The sequence below is a fragment of the Rhinolophus sinicus genome, chromosome 2 (genome assembly GCF_057876585.1).
Source record: "Rhinolophus sinicus isolate RSI-liver-muscle chromosome 2, RSI-T2T, whole genome shotgun sequence".
Classification (NCBI taxonomy): Eukaryota; Metazoa; Chordata; class Mammalia; order Chiroptera; family Rhinolophidae; genus Rhinolophus; species Rhinolophus sinicus.
The window spans coordinates 189,199,358-189,219,526 of NC_142502.1; the positions used below are offsets into that span (position 1 = coordinate 189,199,358).

The window sequence follows — 20,169 nt, forward strand, 5'->3', positions numbered from 1 at the left end:
GCAGTCACAGGTCAGTGCGGCCTAGCGGGGTCCTCTGTCGGGTCCCTGGGCCGCTCCCGGTGTCACCCGGGCTGTGCACATGGGGTTCGGGTCCTCTTGCAGGCTCACTGGTTGGTGGCAGAACCCCATTTGACCTGTAGGCGCCCGTGTGCTTGCTGGCTGGCAGCGGGTGCTGCTCTTGGCCCGCAGAGGTTGTGAATGGGTGTGGGTGTGAATCACCCCATTTGGGCGGTTCCTGCGGGTCGTCCTATCTGCAGGCTCAGCTACAGCACTTCCTTCGCGTCACCCTGTGTGTCTTGATGTGCAGGCAGGGTTTCCCGAGACCCATTGGGCTGCACAGCCCTTCTGTGAGCCTTCTCCTAACCCGCCCACCACTCCAGGAAGAAGGACACCGCTGTTCCCAGCATTTGTGGCTAAGTGCCAGGACTCTTCTGCCATAGGCAGCTCTGAGGGGCTTCAGTCCTGCACTGAAGGCTGGTTTCTGGCATGACTGCCGCGCGTCCCGACTTCCCTAACCGGCAGGGAGCAGCCCAGCCCGTCATCCCCTGAGCTCTTCTGGGCTCAGACCTGGTCAGCGTCAGCTGCGCTGTGCATATCATGTTCAGGAGTAGCCTCCAGACTGTAATAGTTCAGCCGCCTCCAGAGGAGCTTGGAGTCAGAGATCCACTCGCCGCACCTGACTTCATACAGAAAGGACGTTTTAAGGTGACTGACATGGTTTGCAGACAGACACTCGTGGCCTGTTTTCTTGCACCGAGCTCTCCCACCAATCACAAGGTTCCACACTGCAACAAGCTGAATATGAATTAAGCCCCAAGCATCACAAACTTGGGTTAAAATGGACGCTTACGTTGTCACCCCGTCATATCAGGTCTCTCATAAAGAGCAGAACTGCACTCGCCCGCTCTGTCTTCCGCTGGAGGGTTCCTTGTCTCATGCTTGCCATGTGGGCTGGTTGAAGGCTGCTGGCAGGTGTTATCGCAGACGCCCATGTTCATCTACCGCTGGGAGCTTGTACGTGCTGCAGAAGCCGTGGTGCATCTCTGATGCCCCTCGCACGTGTTTCCCGTCCCCGTTCTGCAGCGGCCCCCACTTTTTGTTTCCATTGCTGTGCACGGTATTTTGGATACTGGTAGCACCTTTTAATCACGAGACCGACGGCCTCTGAGCCGTGCATCTCACACCCATGTGGTGCCTGGTGGAGGGGCTGCCGAGGGCAAAGGCGGAAGGACGTCCCTGGGGCCAGCCTCCAGGAATGTCTTGTAGGGGCTGCTTGCCATCTGTGTCCCCTTCACAGGTCCTTAAATCTTTTATGGATCCTACTGGGAGGAAAGGGTCCATGGAAAAGTGGGCCTCTACTCAGAGCCTAGAAACCAAACCCATGGGGGTGCCCTACTCCTGAGAAACTTTGGAATTCTTTGTTATAAACATGCAAAAGCCCCTACACGTTAGCTGAAGTCTGTACTATGATAGAGCTCTTATGTGTGCCCGCGCACATGCACGTGCACACACACGTGCACACACACATGCACACACACATGCACACATGTGCACACACACGTGCACACACACGTGCACACACGTGCGCACATGTGCACTGGAATGTCACAGTGGCCTTGTACATAAGTATGGAAAATTGGATTAGCTCTTAACTTGTTCTTAAAAATGCAAACGAGGAACCCTCCCTCTAGATCTTGCACTGTCCTGCTTGGAGGAAGGCAGTGAGTAAGGCAGTGTTACACCACCACACACCCAGGCAGCTCCTATCTGCAGGTGAGAAACTCCTTGCACTTATATTGTCTTCAAAACTGTTTAGAGAAGTGATAGCGAATCTGCCATAGGTAACAGTAACCTAAAATTCAAACTCTCTGTCCGCTCAAACCATACACCCATCTATCCTAGTATACTTCTCTGTCTTGTGGGGACCAAGTCGTCATGGATTATTGATAGGGACCTGTGACTGCCATCCATCTGATTTTAGCCGTCACCTGTGACGACTGTAAAAAATACATTCTCCAAGTCAGAGTGGCGGGGCATTGTATGTACAGTAAACTCTTGGACCTTTTCCTACTAGGATGCAGATTTTGAAAACCTCTAGCTTTCTTTCTGATAGTTTTACAAGAAAAATGCGTCATTGTGGAAGCAGAATGAGGGCCTGGGACGGTGAGGCTGTCCCCACAGACCTCTGAATCCCGGAGCGCTGGGAGGCTGCACAGAAACTGGGTAAACAGCTGGTCCCATGTGGAACTGGGGCGGTGGCTGGTGACGGGCCCCCCTCGGGACACAGCTAAGCACACAGAAGTCACACAGAAGTGAACCTTCAGTCCTTGCTCGACACTCACCCTGGAAGGACCGTCTCTGCAGCCCGGACGCGTCCTGGACACTCCGGGAACCGACACAGGACTGTGTGTCACTGATTTCTGCCTGTGCAGCTGCGTCTGCACGCGCTCCCACTCCAAACCGCGCTCCCGACAGGCCTCATGCTGGGCTGTGGGTCCTGGTTCCATGTCCGGATTCCTGTTCTCGCCTGTTACCTGAAGGTTCTTGAGGAAAAGCATGTTTTACATAAACTGTAACAGACTTTAAAAATTATGACTTGCTGCTTCAATTTCCTTTTCACCTGAATCAGTGTGTCTGTTTTTCTGTCTGCTCACACCATTGTGTGTCTGTCCTGTGTATCTGTTGTGTTTGTTGTGTGCCTGTCGTGTCTGTGCATCTGTTGTCATGTGTCATGTATGTATCTGTCATGTGTGTCTTGTATGTGTTTCGTGTGTCTCTTGTCTGTCCCTATGTTGTGTGTGTGCCTGTCATGTCTGTTGTGTGTGTATGACGTGTGTGCTTGTCGTGTATGACTGTCTCGTGTGTGCACTTGTGGTGGCTGGCTGCACCCCGGGCGCTCTCCCGGGCAGCAGGGGGCGCCAGCGTCCTCTCACTGCCGCCTCCTCACTCCCGTCCTTCCTGCCGCCCTCCCCTCCTGGTCCCCGTGGGCTGTGCCCTTAGCCCGATGCCATTTTGAAAGCTTTCTTGTGCTTCTCGGGTGTATCTTTAACTATTGTCACAGACACGAAGACCTTGCTTGAAAAGCACATTGCAGAATGGGGCTCACTGCTGGCCTCCTGCTGAGGTGACCCAGGACAAGCGTTCGCTCCTACCTCAGTGGTCTGGGGCTCAGTGGGGGAGCAAGGACTGAGCTCAGGGCCCTGACCCGCACCCCCGGCTCCCAGGGGCCCCTCTCAACCCCCAGGCCCCTCAGTGTGGTGGGAGCAGGCCGGGTCCCCAGATGGGAGAGCCATGGCTGCCTGGCCCGGGGTTCGGGTCGGTGATAATCGCCTGTGAGAACACTTAGCTCACAAGAGGAACCAGTGTCCTACGGCTTGTGATGATTAGAAAGGTGGCCTGGGGTGGCGTGGTGGGGCCTTGTCGCCATTTCCACTCCTGGAGTCAGCGACTGAGTGTGGCTTGTGTTCAGTCGGTTCCTAGGGGCCTGCCAGTGTCCCCGATGTTCTGAGCCCTCCGGGCTGCAGGTTCCACCTTGCACGCTCTCCCAGGACTTCGTGTGTCAGCGGTGGGGTGAGGTGCCGAGCCAGCGATGCCCGGCTGCCCTGTGGCTCCCCGTCTGGGTGCTCTGGGAGCGGGGTCAGAGGACCGCTGTCCATTCAAAGCGGCAGTTTTCCATTTATCTCTGCACCAAATTAGGAGAAATTGCAGTTTTAGTTTGAATGATTACTTTTGGAAATAAGCTAAGGGGAGAAGTGGGTTTCCCAGAAAATTATTTTAAGGCCTCTCTTCATGGAACCACAATACTGAGATACAATGGTTGCAATTCCTTTGATGAAGGGAGTGCATGAGAGGCAGGAGGAAAATCAGAATCCATGGGAACCCTGTCAAGTGTCTGCTAATTCAAGAGGGGCTGGGATGCCCTTGGCTCCACACACGGTCCTGTTGCTTTTGAAGCACGTGGGCTGTATGTCTGTGGTTGAACTTACTCTGTATTTCCGTGCAGATATGGAAAGCTGGGACACTTCCTTTTTTTCAGGGTATAGGTGCTAAAGCTAGAAAGCAGAGAGTGAAGTTTTCTCATGATCCCAGGGCCAAGAAATAGCACCATGAAAAGAAAGAAGTTGGGGAATTCTGGCAAGAGAGCTGTCGCTTTGGAGAACCGCGCTGTTGGGGAGGTGGAGGAGCGTGGCCTGGCGACGCCGAGAGCCAGCTGTGGTCAGACCCGCCTACCCTCAGTGCCGACCTGAAAGCATCCCCACGGTGCCACCTGTCTGCCATTTTCCTACCAGACCAAGCAAAATATGTTTGAAATGAAAACGTTTTGTATTCTATTTTGTACTTAAATATTTTGTGGGCTGTCATTTTTCTGTGACTAAGAGTAGAGTTGATAGACCTCCCTTCATTAGAATAGCTGTGCACTAAGCAGAGTGTCTGCTGAATATGATTTCATTGGAGACAGAAGCCCAGATGGGCCAGCAGTGGAGTGTTTGTGCTGTGTGTGTGGGGTGTGTGCTCTGTGTGGGGTGTGTGCTGTGTGTGTGTGTGTGTGTGTGTGTGTGTGTGTGTAGTGTGTGCTGTGTGTGGGGTGTGTGCTGTGTGGGGGTTGTGTGGGGTATGTGAGAGGTATGTGCTCTGTGTGTGGAGTGTGTGCTGTGAGTGGAGTGTGTGTGCTCTGCGTGTGGAATGTGCGTGCTCTGCGTGTGGAGTGTGTGCTGTGAGTGTGGTGTGTGCTCTGCGTGTGGAATGTGCGTGCTCTGCGTGTCAAGTGTGTGCTGTGAGTGTGGAGTGTGTGTGCTCTGCGTGTGGAATGTGCGTGCTCTGCGTGTCGAGTGTGTGCTCTGCGTGTGGAATGTGCGTGCTCTGTGTGTCGAGTGTGTGCTCTGCGTGTGGAGTGTGCGTGCTCTGCGTGTCGAGTGTGTGCTGAGGGTGCTTGCGTTGTGTTTTCTTTATTCATCCATTGATGGACCTTAGGATGTTTCCGTGTCTTGGCTGTTGTAAATGCTGCTCTGAACATGGGGGTGCAGCAAATTACCTGAAATCTCAACATCTCCTTTATCTCTTCAGAAGTATGTGTATTTTACAGACCCAAATATTTTGCTGCTTGGGTCTTGGGTGTGTCCTAAGCGTCCTAGTTCCTTTGGAATTATTCCTTCGGCACCAAGTTCTGTGATTGTCTTTGTAAACTTTTTGCACCAGGCTTTGTACTCCCAATTGGGATGTGGGGTCGCAGAGGGACTCAAATGTATTCACCAGTGCAGACCCCCACCCCCAGTCCCGAGAGCCACTCGGGCGAGTGCAGTGTACCATGTGACCAGAGTCTGTTCTGGCTTCTGAGTTTTGAGGAGCAGGTGGGGAGAATCCTGGTTGCCAGGGGTTCACTGCACATTGCCGAAGTCATTAGATTCCTGGTTTGGGATACTGAGGGCGACAGTAGCGAGAGTTCAGATAACAGGGGACACCTGCATGGTTTCTGGACCATCATCCCATAGAAATCAGACGGATTCTAGAATATGGGGAAGTTTTTAATAAGCTTTTTTTTTTCTTTTGAGATTGAATCCTGTGTTGTTTCTTACACTCCTAACTAACCTCTTTGGATCCCATCTGTGTCATTTCTCTGTCCTCATTGACTTTCTGTAGCACCTCCAAATTTAGTATCATCTGGAAGTTTAATTAATGTGCTGTTTACTGCTCCTTCCAGATCACTAATGAAGATGCTAAATGAGACTTGATCCCCAGAGCACCCCACTGGACACCTTCTCACAGCTTAGCATTCTGTCATTTATCAGTGCACTTCGTTATGGTCCTTCCTCCAGGTTTCAGGCCACCAGAGGATGCTTACACAAAGCCCAATTTGAATTAATTTTTCCGGGAAGACTGTGAAAAACACTGCTCCAGATTCCTCCCGCAGCCCCAGACGTGTTGTTTGCTGTGTTCCTGCATGGCCGGGTGATTTCCGGGTGATTTGCCTCCGCATGTGGCCCTCGCCACTTCACGCTATGGCTTTGGGAGGCGAGGACCCAGCCGTGAGGTGACTCCCGCCTGACGTGCTGTGCTTAGTCTTAGTGTGAGTGGGTCGCCGTGACAAATCGCACACGCTGGGGGCTTAAGCAGTGGTACTGTGCCTTGTCAGTCCTGAGCGATCAGGGTCGGCAGGGCTGGTTCCTCGGGGCCTCTGTCCTGGGCGTGGGGACGGCCGCCTTGTCCCTGTGTCCTCGCGTGCTGTCCGTCTGCGTTCTGATCTTCTTGTCTTCTGAGGACAGCAGTCAGACTGGATCTGGGGCCACCCTAGTGACCTCATCTTACCTTAATCACCTCTTAAAGGCCCCACCCCCAAATGCAGTCACATGCTGAGGTGCTGGGGGTCTGGACTTCCACATGTGGATTTGGGGGGACACGATTCAGCCCACAGGAGCCGTGGATCCTTGGATCCGTTTATTTATATGGGAGGTTGGGGAGGTGGTTCTACCTTGATTAGGACCTCAGACCAAATGTTAGGTAATTTGCCTGCCATCACACCACGTTCCTGGTGGGTCACGATTCCGTCCAGGTGTAAGGAGCACAGTAGGCCTCAGCTGGCAGAGCTCTGCTTCTGTGTTTTTGACCGTAGGTGAGACCCTGACTGCCCGCGATCTATGCTGCTGAGCCATTTTGAGTTGCTCACTGTTGACAGGATGTTTGGGATGCAGCTGGAGCTGCGTTGCCTGGAGGGGCGTTGCCTGGAGAGGCGTGGCCGGCAGGGGCGTGGCCGGCAGGGCGTGGCCGGGCTGGTGGGCGTGGCCAGGGAGCTGTGCTGGAAGGGGCGTGAGCAGGGACCGGCTGGAGGCGTGGCCTGGGGGTGTGGCCTGCAGGGGCGTGGCCTGCAGGGGCGTTGCCTAGAGAGGCGTGGCCAACAGGGGCGTGGCCGGGATGGTGGGCGTGGCCAGGGAGCTGTGCTGGAAGGGGCGTGAGCAGGGACCGGCTGGAGGCGTGGCCTGGGGGTGTGGCCGAAGCCCGTGCCCCGGGAGCCCGTGTCGTGGGCCTGCGGGTGGAGATGCTGGGACAGGCTATGGGGCTCCAGGATGAAAGCTCCCGGCGGTGTGCGGGCTAATGGGGTCATGGAGCTAGTGCAGCACAGGGGCAGGCGCTGTACAAGCAGCAGCTGAACAGCCAGGCCGGGTGGTGACTACGCGTGGGCCCTGGGTCCTCACAAAGAGCAGGACTTCCCGGGCCGAGGGCATTTCAGTGTCCCTTAGTCTGATCTGGCTGGGCGTGGGCAGCTGCCACTCAAACGGCAGGTCAGAGGGACGCATCCCAGCCCCACAGCCAGACGAGTGCGGGATCCAGTCTGTGTTTTCAGAAGGGCAAAGGAGAGGTGACAGGCTCACCAGGTCACCGATGGCCATGGGACGCCCTGCTCACCAACTGCCTTGCTACTGCTTCTCTGCCTGTGAGTGTCATGCACGTCACTCTGTGGTCCTGTGACTCACCAGACATAAAACTATGTGAAAATAGTCTTTAAAAATGGTGCAAGTATTCAGAAAATGAGAAAAACCTCAATATGCTGGTAAATAAAATTTCAGGAAGACCAGAAGAGGGTCTTTAAAAATAAAAAATAATATGAACCCAAGATGTAGAAGAAAGTTATGGCAAAGTGGTTTATAAATTAATTTTAGAAGTCTTCTATATAATTGGCCACTTGCTTAAGTCATCCCGTGACCCCAGTGAAGGGTGGGTGAGTGGCAGCTGGTGTTAGCGGCAGCTGGAATCAATCTCATGCCCCCACATTCCGAGCGAGCATCCTGCATCAGGGCTGGGATGAATTTTTCAGCAGAGGAAGGTGAAATGTCAGGAAGACTGTAGCTCATGCCAGTGCAGGGTCCTTGGGAAATTAGAACAGTGCAGAGCTGACAGAGCAGCAGGCCGCTGACATACTGGTGGAAATGCTGCTGGCGGCGGCTCCCCGCCCCTCCTGCTCTTTCGCAGGCAGCCCCGCTCGCCTGCTCTCCACGTGGGAGTGAGCAGAGGGCACATTGGTCACTGACCCAGGCCACAGGTTCAGGGCAGCCGACAGCCCATAGCCGACAGCCGGAGCGCTTGCTGTGGTCGTGGGGGCGGCAGTGGGAGGCAGCGGCAAGGGCTCTGTGGCCCCTGCTGATTAAGGCCTCAGGGTGAGCTGGGGGGTCAGAGGCACAGAATGACTTCTTTCCGGCCTCCACCCCCTCCCCACTCCCACAGGGAGCCCATTTTCTCCTCCCTTTTCTGCCCAGGCCCCAGCTTGGGCCCTCAATTTCTCACCTCAATGATTACAATTAGACTCCTATAACTAATTTCCCTAAAATACAGATCCCGGCTCTCAAGTCTGCCTCCCAGAAGCTGGCAGTGCTTCCCTGGGAGCTGACAAAGCCCAGAGCACAGCCTGTCAGTCTGGGCAGTGGGGCTCTGGTCCTGGGCCTGACATTTGTCAGCCCTGTGGCCTTGAGCAATAAGGACCCTCCCTAAGCCTAGTCGCATCTGTACCACTGGGGACAGAATCATGGGATCCGGGTGACCCTTCCATGCCCTAACGTGTGACGTGCTGGAGTGGTGCCCTTCATTGTCTGTGTGCTTGCCCCAAACTGCCCTTCCCCCCTCAGCTCCTGGGTCACCCCACAGTGCTGGGGCCCCATGTCCACCTGAGTTGCCCCTGTACTTCTGTAATTCTGGCTGCTTTTCATGCAAATCTCTCTGCCTTAAACATTCCTCATCCAAATCTCTGCCTGTCAATCAATCCCATCCTTCAGCGATCAGTCTGTCACCCATGTCCTCCTCACCTTCATCTCCAACCCTCTTCCCATCGCCCCTCAACCAGACTGTGTGGGGGTGGGTGGGGAGGGGCACCTCTTGTCTCCATGAATGAGGGCTGGTCACCCAGCCTCACTGTCGCTGGGTCCCCACTGGACCAGGATACGTAATATACTCGCCTTTCTTAGTGGTTTGTGGTGAAGCTAAGATGGGAGTATACTTCAGAAGTCAGGTTACCAGAGAAAACAGGGTACCCCATAAAACTTGAATTTCAGATACACAAGGAATAATTTTTTAATATAAGGATGTCCTATGCAAAATATTTTTATTTTTCAATTGGGCAACCCTAGTCAGAGGGCACGCCCCAGGTATGAGGCTTAGATACCACCTGTTCTAGAGAGAGCTGGCCTGTGGATGGGGCACCCCTGTCAGACGCAGAGGCAGGCAAAGCAGCGGGAACCATCAGGAACTTTCTTCAGCCTGGGAACAGAGATTTAGCTGAAATAACCAGCAGAGTGCCCTTCCACCGGCACTGTATTGCCAGAGCACAGGCATGGCGGGTGTCCTGGGTCTTTCTCCCTATCTAAAGCAGGTGACACGTCTTGGGGAAGCCATCCCTCCAGGCTGGGCTGCTGCCTCTCTCCTCTGCACCATTTCATTGGTGCCTTTTCCCGCCTGTCCTTGTGACTTGGAGTTGGCGGTCTACTTGCTTGCCTGCCCTGCTCCTGGGAGAGCCATGTCAGAGGTGTCCCGTCTCCAGTCCAGTGCAGGTCCCCTCATCAGGGACAAACAGTGTTGACTGAGTGGGCATGGCCCTACATATGCCCGAGACGCTCAGCTTCCAGCTGTGCTGGCCACGCTGGTCCTCACCTCGGAAGGGCTCTGGAGAGGCCTTGACACATAGATTTTGTCTTCTTTCTGTTGTACAAAAAACATGTTTTTGTGAAGGTCATCATGTACCTGCGTGCCAACCGAAGCTGTGCAGAAGGCTGCGTAGTAAACATTAAATGTCCCTTCTGCCCACCAAGCCCTCAGTGGCCCTCCGGAGGCAGCCTCTGTTACCCCAGGGGTCTTCGTAAATCAGAGCTAACGACTAGGGTTGCTCTAACAGGACGCAGTGTCGATTGTGCCGGCATTCTGAGAGGACGTGGAACCATGCGTCAGAGCGTGGAAGCTGTTTTTAAAACAGACATGTCTTGTGACACCTCAGGATGAATATGCAGGTGAAGGAATCGCCGTTGCTTCTGGGATGAATACCACCTCATTCCACCTGGGCCTTTAACTGGGAGGCGTGCTATTGGGTCTGTGTCTGCAGGAGACACAAACCCGCACCTTCGGACGACGCCACAGCTGTGGGAGGCAAGGCCATGCACAGGTGTGCACTGAGCTGGTGCGAGTTCTGGGGAACGGGAGATCCCACCGCCCCTCAGGGCTTCTCCACCATGTGTCCTGGACACTTGACATGTTCCGTGGAGTTTTCAAGCAAGCGTCCTTGCAAGGAGTCAGCCTGGAAAATGCAGAAAGAGATGGATCTCTGTGTCCCTGGTCCAGCCTGCCTGGAGCTGTTGTCACTTGGTACCCTGTAGGGTCACCTGTCACTTGATTGCCAGCTAGCGCAGTCCCTTCAGGTAGGGAGGGGGGAGAGAGGAGGGACACAGGCTGCCCGGAAGGTGGGCATCGCCACAGAGTTTGGGGCCATCGAGTGCTCTCAGCCCCGCCACCGTTCAGCCGGCCCTTCCCCGTGCCCACCTGCCCAAGCCCCTCTCATCCCTCTGTGTCTTCGACAAGCCGTTTCTTAGGGCCTCCTGTTTTGGGCACCGTTCTGGCCATTACGCGTATGAAGGTGCACGAGGTGTGGACCCGGCCTTTGAGGGCTCACAGTCAGCAAAGGAGAGGGAAAGTGACGTGGTCACCAGGATGAGAGGAGGAAGTGAGGGCTGAGAATCTGGTGGGTGTCAGAGGAGGCTGAGAGGCGCACAGCACCCGGTGTTCCTGGTCGTCCTGTCCCTCTGCCTGTGCCTGTGGCGGGATCAGAGCTCTGAAGTCTTCCCATGGGACACTGGCAGGCTGAGCCGTGCTAGGGCCATGCTGTTGGAGTCAAGTGGGCCTGAGATTGGGGCAGCTGGTCCTTGCGTAAGCAGAGGCTCTGCCGCCCCCCACCGCAGCCTCACCTGCCTTGGGCAGTGGCGTTCACCTCCCAGGGTGAAGAGCACATGCTGACTACCTTGGCAGGACTCACGTGCCTGGTGGAACCCAGTTCTCTGGGTGGCGCGCTGGCCCTGTGACACGAGGCCCCGTCGCAGGCTGGGCTTTTCTCGTCTAGTGACTTGCCTTGCTGCCTGGATTGGATTAACTTTCCGGGCCTCCCACCCTGCGACGCTATGGTCGTCTGACTCATAAGCTGAGGCTAAAGCTCCAGATTCGTGGTGTGTTAGCAACACGCACCGAGAGGATGAGTGAGCGCCGAACATTAGGAGTTAGCGCTGGGAGAGTTTGGAAAACTGGGCTTGGGACAACAGGACGTTTTGAAGGGGGTCTCCGAGATCCCACAGGCGGGTCCAGAAATAAGCTCCTCTCCACAGCAAGGACAGGGCCGAAGTTGTTTCCTTTCCCAGTAAAACCAGTTTTATACCACAAGCTCCTGAACGTTGTACAAACCTAGCCTCCACTGCCTGGGACGTAGTTGCTGGGTGGCAGGTGACAGGTAGGTCAGAGTCCACCTGGGATGTTGTCCTCTGCTGCCACCGAGCAGACTAGAGGGGACTGAAGTAGCCTCATTTCCTTTTATGGAGGGGTGGGTGACAAGCTGGGGGAGGGGCCACCTCAGAGCGAACTTGGCAGGTCGTGAGACTGGTCTTCAGAGCCCCAGGGCGAGGAGTCACAGCTGTGTGTCAGACGAGTCACCCCTGGACCAGAGACAACTGGGATGCCCCCTGAAGAAGCCCTGTCTCCGTGCCCTGGAGGTGACCACTCCCACCAGTGCTGCAGGGGGTTCCGTGTATGTGGGGTGGCTGCACTTGGTGGCCCTTCCGTTCCTGTCTAGCCCTGTGTTTCTTCACATTCCACGCCATGCCTATGGGTGCACCTGCAGAGGGTAGTGCTGGAGCACAGTCAGTGGGAAGCTGCCCTGGCCGTCCTGAGGCAGCGTTGGTTGCGTTAAATGAGTGGAAGAAAGAGAGTGAAACGAAGAGAATGTTGTGTGAATAGAACGAAGTCCTTGACCTCATGGGATTTGTTTGTAGTCACCCCTCCCCCAAAACACAACACACCGTTGATAATTAATTTCTGAAAATATTTTTTAAATGTGGAAACATAATTTCTAGAATCCCCAAAATGTTGAAAGTGTGTTGAGTTGGTCCCATTCAGTAGCCCATGCCTTTTGTTACTGACCTGTGTTAGAATCGCCAAGTTGCTTTCCTGTGAAATTGATGACACTGTGAAGAACGTAGGAATCTGGGGTCTCTGCATACATTTTCCATTTGATTTTGAAAGACGAGTCAGTAAAGAATCTTATTTATAACCTTATTTACAACAGATGCCTTGGCCTTTTACGGGACCTGACCTCCGGTGGAATGGCACCAAGATAAGAACTATACGATTTCCAAACCACATAAATTATCTGAGACAATCCATATATTGACAGAGCTAAGACTACCCATCGGAGAATCAGGGAACTCTGTATAGAGAAGAGTTACTAAAAGGCGCAGAATGAGTAATTTAGTGTGTTTTTGAAAATCAGGTTCATTTAAGAGTTTATAACGCAAGGCCATGGAGAACACAATGCTGTTTCCTTCTCGTCTCTCAGACGCTGAAGTGTGTAAGGTAGACACTTATATTGACAGAGACCCTTCTGCCTCCAAAGGTGGTGGCCCGATTTTGTTTGCAAAGTGCTTCACAGTTTTCAAAGCACTTTTCAAGCTGTTTCAGCGAGATGTCCCTGATCATCTTCTGAGTGTAGGCATCTTCATACACCCCATTTTATAAATAAGAAAATAGAGGTTCAGAGGAATTCATTTGCTCAGGGTCTCGTAGATTACAGTGTCAGAATCATTTTGCCAAAATAAATCTATTTTACCACCAGCGATTATGACCCCTTACGTATGGAAAACTAGGCTGATTTGTTTATTTGAGAAAAATCTGATGCTGGGGGCGGGGAGGGGAAAGAATAACAAAAAACTTAATTGTGTACCAAAATTTGACACATAAAAATCATTTTTAGGTATTTGTGTACGTATGAGAGAGGTCCCACGTCAGTACCAGTGTTCCCCACAGATTTCTTACGTTCTTTATAATACAATACAAGTCTCCTCTGAAGTTCAGATTACTTTATTATTTTTGAATTATCAATACTTTAAAAGCCTTTGAGGTCCTACTGGTGTTTCTCCTGTTTCTGCCAAAGCCATTAGAAAGGAAAGGTTTTACAGTCCCCTGAGCATTCTGCTCTGTGGAAACCCTTTGTTCTTCAGGTTCTAGCGGAGGAAACACAACAGACACTGTTGGCTGCAGTCAGTCTGTTGACGCCTGAAGCGCTGCTGTCTCAGCGTAGTTGGGACCTAAGGACGTCCCCCTAACACCTGGGTAATGCCGCCCCCACTGTCCGCTGTCCGTCCCTCAGAACATGCTGCTGTCTGGCTGACAGCCACCCCTGTGAATACCGTGACTCCTGTAGTGTGGCAGCTAGGTCCTGCTGTCCCCAGGGGAGCTGCGCTAAAGGCAGAATGTTCCACTTGGAAGAATCCCGGGGCCTGCAGGGCCTGACCTCCCAGGGCTGCAGTCGCAGGGACGTGTGGTCACACTCTCAGGTCCAGTTTAACGCAGCAGCTTCCCCGAGGCCGTGACGTCCTGAGCCTTTTACCCGCGTCCTTCTCCTCTCCTGGTTTGCGTCCGCCGTCGCCATCGCTGTTCGCCTCCTGTTAAACGTCGTGCGGTGGTACCTGGAAGAGAAGGGAGGGGTGAGCCAGGAAACATTGCTTTCACCCCAGTTACGGTGTCTGCCCGTGGGGTCTGTCCCTGGCCCTGCCGCCCTGGCCACGCAGAAGCCCCACCCAGCCACGTTAGCCAGTGCCCTGGGCTTTTGTTGGTAGACAGTGTATAGTTGGGTCATGTGTGTATGTGTGTGTGTTTGAGGTCACTGCCAACCACTGTCTTTTAATTGATGTATTAGACCATTTACACTTGAATTATTGATTTGCAGGGCTGAAGTAGGCCGTTTTATTATTTGTTTTCTGTTCTCTTCGTTTCTCGTTGCTGTTTCTCTTTTCTTGCTTTCTTGTGGGTTACTTGAATATTTTGTAAAGTTTCAGTTTGATTTATTTATACTATTTTTGAATATACTGCTTTGTATACTTTTCTTAGTGTTTGCATTAGATATTACAATTTACACATAATTTATCAAGTCTGCTTTGAGAGAAGTATAGAAACCTTACTTCTATTAGGTTCCTTTGTCCTCCCCACTTTTAAATTATCTTAAGTGTTTTCTCTGTATACATTGGTCCTCAGATATCAGGTGTGTGTGTGTGTGTGCACGTGCACACACGTGTGCACACATTTGCTTAAACAATAGAGATTTCTCACAGCCAGTTTGGAGGCTAGATAGCCCAGACCAAGGTGTGGGCAAGGGGTTTCTCGTGAGCCCCTCTCCTGGCCCGTTGATGGCTGTCTTCCTTCTTCCTGGGTCCTCACATGGTCTTCCCTCTGTAACTGGGTTATAGTTTTGTCATCAACCATCAAATGTGATCTAGAATCATGAGGAGAAAGATAGTCTATTATACTCTGATTTCTACTCATTCTGTTGTTCTGATTCCCCTTCTGAGGCTCCGAGCCTCCTTCTGTTAGCGTTTTCTTTGTGTTTGGGAAACTTTTTTTAGCCTTTCTCTAAAGATGGGTCTTCTAGTGGCAAATTCTCTTAGTTTTCCTTCTGAGAATGTCTTTATTTTCTCCTCATTCCTGAAGAGTATTTTCACTAAATATAAAATTCACAGTGGACAGTCCATTTCTTTCATTATTTGAACGACAAAGTGCCACACCGCAGGCCCCCATGATTTCACATGAGAAATCGGCTGGAAATGGAATGGGTAGTCCTATAAGAAACATGTCATGATATTCTGCTTTCAGTAGTTGCCCTTTGCTTTAGCTTTCTCACGTCTCGTTATGCCATATCGGGGATGGATTTCTCTGCAGTTATCCTATCCGGGGTTTTCTCAGCTTCTTGAATCTGTAGGCTGTGTTTCTCATCACGTTTGGGAAATCTCCAGCCATTGTGTTTTCAAAGACACTTTCTGCCCCTGTCCTGCTGTTCTGAGACGTCATTGATATGTGTCAGCTCATTTGCTGTTGTCCCACAGGCTCCTGACACTGTTCATTTTATTCTTTCAGTCTGTTTTCTCTCTGGTGTTCAAACTGGGTATTTTCTATTGTTCTGTCTTCAAATTCATTGATTCTTTCTTCTGTCATATTCCTTCTGCTATTGAACCTGAGTTTTATACACTGAGTTTTTTCCTTTGGTTATGGTATTTTTCAGTTATATGATTTCCATTTGGTTCTTTTTTATATCTTGTCCCTGTTTGTTGAGATTTTTATTTTTTTCCTTCAAGAGAATTTGAAGTTCACTAAAGCATTTTTATGGTGACTGCTTTAAGACCCATCAGATAACTCTGGCATCGATTCACCATGCTGTTGGCGTTTGTTGATTATCTTTTCTTATTCAGATTGTGATTGTCCTTGTTTTGGGGAACTCTGGGTCTTGTTTTAGCAGGTTCTCACCTGTTCAGGTTTCGTGAGGACGTCTTGGTGTCCTCCCCTGGGCTGTGACTGTTTGTTTTGGGGCCCTCACTGTGTTGTTCTGGTCTGTGTCATACTGTCGATGCCTCTGGAGCTCCCGCTGACCCCTGTGGTGCCGACCATGGGGTGGAATGTTCTTTCCTAAGCCTGGGTTGCTGTGGAGGTACTAGTAATGCCTCCCATGCCTGTGTTCAGGGCTGCGAGGGAGGAAAGCACCTGCTTGGGCTGCCCTCTGCCGAAGGCTGGGGCCACACAACACGGGCTGGGAGCTGCTGGGGCCACCAAGGCATCTGCAGTTGTTTTTTTTTTTTAAATTGGGGAAGGGGAACAGGACTTTATTGGGGAACAGTGTGTACTTCCAGGACATTTTTTTCCCCCCCAAGTCAAGTTGTTGTCCTTTCAGTCTTAGTTGTGGAGGGTGCAGCTCAGCTCCAGGTCCAGTTGCCGTTGCTAGTTGCAGGGGTCACAGCCCACCATCCCTTGCGGGAGTCAAACCGGCAACCTTGTGGTTGAGAGCCCACAGGCCCATGTGGGAACCGAACCGGCAGCCTTCGGAGTCAGGAGCATGGAGCTGCAACCACCTGAGCCACCGGGTCGGCCCGGCGTCTGCAGTTTTTGATGCGTGGTTTCAGTTCAGAGTCTCCAATTTTTGTTATCAAGAAATAAGGAAGTTGAAACCATACACTTACATAAATCCTGAATATGAAATGTGGGAAACGTAGAGGTTCCCCCTTTTGACTTTCTAACTAAAGTAATTTGAAAAGAAAAACCAACTTCTTAATGACAAACAAGAATACATGATGTCACCGGATGTTAGTAGCCGTGGAACACGTTCAGGAGTGTTAGGTGCTGTGTTCTGCATAAAGCACTAGTTAGGGGAATGGAAAGGGGAGAAGAAAGCAAACCAGACAACACCCGTAGAAATGAGGCTGTGGGGTGCTGTGCAGAGTGGCCGTCAGGGCCACTGAGGGACGCAGAGGGCTTGAGCCCACGCAGGTTCCCACTGTGACGACGGTGGGCCCCCCGCCCCCCATTCCTTAAGCTGGGTTCGTTTGGGCCGGGTTCCCCGCTTACTCATCCCAGTTTCCTTCCTGGGTTCTCTAATACGTCCAGCGTCACATCGTTTCTAAAGGCTTGGCTCTGTCTTGCGCTAGGGCTTGTGCACAGACTCTCTAGATGCCTGGAGGAGCAATTTGAGTTTCCTTGTCCGATCGCTGGCACGGTGATGGTGACGTTTGGGGAAGAGTCACGCTGCAGGGAAACAGAACAGCTGGGCCAGGAGGCTGGGGTGGAGTTTACAGGAAGCGGATGTGACACACTTAGAAGACGAGAGAGAGGGAGGGACTGAAGCTACCGGGTTGTTTTCAGCCTGGTTGTTGGAAAGATGGTGTCGTGTTATGGATGGTGAGAGTCCTTTCAGAGGGCAGGGAGAAAAGGCTGTTCCATTAACTGTCAGTCTGTCCCCACCGCCTCCCGCCCCCAGCGCTTCTCTTAGGTTGGTGTCCAGGTGAGTATGAGAAAAGCTAGGCAGCCATGGACACTGTCCTTTGGTCCATCTCACTCCAGTCTGTCCAGACCACATCCGTCTACACAGCAGGCTCTGTCCTGGGGCCTCCCTAGCCTTGCGTGGGCTCCGTGACATTTTAGGAAAGTCACCTCACTGCCCTTTCAGTGCCACCTGTTCTCACGCCCTGGGCTGTTTCAGCCATTTGGGGTGACGTCCTTACCTGTGTGCCTGGGGACAGTATCCATCCACTTGCTTATGTCACAGGTAGGCTTATAAAATGGGGAAAGTGTGGCAATTCACAAAGCCTTCATTTATGACAGGAAACTGTTTCTGCAAATGTTTTGAATGACGGGGTTTTATGATAATTAATCTCCATTATTCAATCCAGTGTAATTACATAAGATTTTTCAAAAACCCTCCATTTTTAAAACAGGCAATAACTGTTTATTTGGGTCTTATACTTGTCTGTTGTTTATTATAGCTCTGCTCTGTGGTAAAATCAGCCTATTCTGGAATAAAAGCTGTCATCGCATGATGTGATGAACGTACCTGGCCAGCAGAGGGCGAAGGTTTTCTGGGATTCTGAGGCCTTGACATTAACTGCTTTTCTCACGTTTTCATTGTGCCTGGGGGGAAACACTCAGAAGGCGAGTCATGAACACCCCACGGGATATTGGTGGCAGCTTATCATCTTTTGGACAGCCTTCCTATGTTTGGGGGACTCCTAGGTTCTAAGTCCCGTTTCCCATCATGGAAATAAGAAATCAAGTTTCCATTTTCCCTTGTGATAGGGACGCAGCGTGTGCCCTAGGCTCTGCCACACAGAGGTGGCTACATGAGGGCCAATGGGTGCTCACACCGTTGCTGGTGTGGGCGGCTTGCAGCCATCAGCTTTGGGGTAGGGATGGGGGAGTGGTCGTGGTGGCCGGGTGGGTGACCTCCAGGTGGGGGCATTACAGTGGGGGGACCCGGAGGTTTCCTGAGGGGCTGGTGCCTTTCTGTGGTTTCCTTGGCCATAGCCTGTGTCTCTAGCACTGCTGGCAGCCCCTCTCCCTCCCCTATATTCTAGAATGATCTCTGTTTTTAATCAGAAGTCAGCTTTTCTGGATGGCAACTGAAGTGTGATGCATGTGTGCTCTACTGGGCAGTAGAAGACCCCACGCCGGGGTCTTTACATAAAGTAGCGCTGACGGTGACAGCTGTCGACACTGACCGAGTGTCTGTGGGCCGGTGCTGCGTCACTGCCCAGGAGCTGTTATTACCTGGGTCCAGTTATATCACGTCCAGTTATAACCTGGGTCTACACAGGAGACTGAGGTACTGCAAACTCACGTCCTCGCCATGGCCACCCAGGCTGTCCTTTCCTGTGGAGCTCAGGCCCTGGCAGGCTGGCTTTTCTCTCCTGCTTTTCCCACAATATTGTCCATCACCTGTCCACTGTATGTCAGGTACCGTGCTGGAGCCAGAGCCAACCTTGACCTTCCTGCAGCTCCCATGCGTGGGGAGGATGCCACTAAGTCATCCACCAGATGACACTGTGACGTGGCAGGTGTCCGACGGGAGGGGGTGGTGCCTGAGGGACCAGCACTGAGCTCCCTGCCAGTGGCAGCCCTTTGTTTATGTACATGTCACCTTGTTATACCTGATCTCTCATTTACCATTTCCTCATTTCACAGACTTCATTTAGGATTAGCTTCCGCAAGCTAGTCAGTGCGACAAGAAAAAGTCTACGTACAAAAAAAATTGAGGGACAGAAAAAGGACAGCTAAGTGCCAGGAGAAGGGATGAGATGCCTGACAAAGCCAAGGCCCCTAATTTAGAAGAGGGAGTGTCATTCAGGGTGGCATGTGGGGTCTCTGGTCCCACTCCTCACATAAGAACGCAGGACACAGTGAGGCCGAAAAGAAACACCCATGGAGCCATGGAACACCAACGGAGTCACACCACTATATTCTCGCTGGCGTCTGGGTTGGAGACAGGAGCCACACGATCTGCAACCTGCCATCTGCTTCTCTGCCAACCAACCAACCCCACTTGCTAACTGCAATCCGCGCTTGCCAGCCCAGCCACCATCTTCTTGCTAGCCCCCATTTGCTGCTAGCGTAGCCACGGCAGTTATATTCATGGCCAATGGCTCACTGGTTACAGCTGACGGCCAACTAGCCACAGCTGATGGCCATCCAATCACAGTTGATGGTCATTTACTACCCGAGTGAGCACCTTTCCACGTGAGGCCGAGAGCCTGGAAACCACTCCTGGCTCTGTCCCCACAGGGAGGACTTTTTATCTCTTAGAAACTTTGAAGACTACGGTTTACCATTTACTATACATACTTTAAGAGCTCATTTTCATGAGTGACTTGGAAGGAGATCCTTCTAGAAGTAACCCAGGAAAAAAGTCTCAAATTTTAATTTTTTCTCTACTTTTAAAGTCAGCTTTCTGTTTGATTCAAGAGACTGCCCATCATGCTTCTCCAGGAGTCATAGAATGTCAGGCGGGGTCCCCTCGGGACGCAGGTCCCGTGGTGCTTTCACTGGAGTTGGCCCCCGGCACCCTCTTTCAAGCCGGAGCTGGCTGAGTGCAGGGAATTAGTCTCTTGGCCGTGTGCCAAGGTGTTCCAAGTGGCTGCCTGTGGAACCCCCTTACGTACCTGTGGCGGGGGCTCTGCAGTGTGCTTTTGACTCCCTTTCTACTCTGGAGAGTTGCTGCCACCTGAGCAGACTCAGGAGGCCTATTAGCAAGTCCTCGAGGGTCTCCTTTGTGGCCTCGGAGCCTCGGGTGGCCCTGCAAAGTCCCCATTGATACGTGCTCCCCTCCTGGCCTCTTTACCCTCCTTCCAGAGTGAGAAGTTTGGACGTGCGTTTACAAATTTGTTTTTATTCTCTCGTGTTCCTAGTGGGAACACCTGTCACATCCAACACCCAAGATATTTTAAATGGTGAACTTGGGTGTCCACAGGTTTCAAAGATTACACATTCCTTGCCTCCTGTAAGTTTATTCTTACCCGATCACCTTATTTTATCATTACTCTGAGCTCACCTTAGGTCAATCTTTGGATTGAGAGAACGGTCTGAATCGTCAAACCAATACGATAAGATCAGAAATACTTTCCCGAAAGTTGT

The 20,169-nt window shown here is 52.1% G+C and overlaps 1 protein-coding gene and 1 long non-coding RNA gene across 3 annotated transcripts in view; one reads left to right on the forward strand and one right to left on the reverse strand.

The window, feature by feature from the left end:
- The window catches only part of EIPR1 (EARP complex and GARP complex interacting protein 1), a 97,146-nt gene that overhangs the window by 21,129 nt on the left and 55,848 nt on the right, over positions 1-20,169 (forward strand). The gene's annotated exons all lie outside the window — the stretch shown is intronic.
- On the reverse strand, positions 13,071-17,042 carry LOC148758982 (uncharacterized). Its single transcript, XR_016020515.1, has 2 exons — positions 16,615-17,042; positions 13,071-13,694 (listed from the first exon to the last, which is right to left on the reverse strand). It is a non-coding gene; the product is annotated as an uncharacterized LOC148758982 (long non-coding RNA).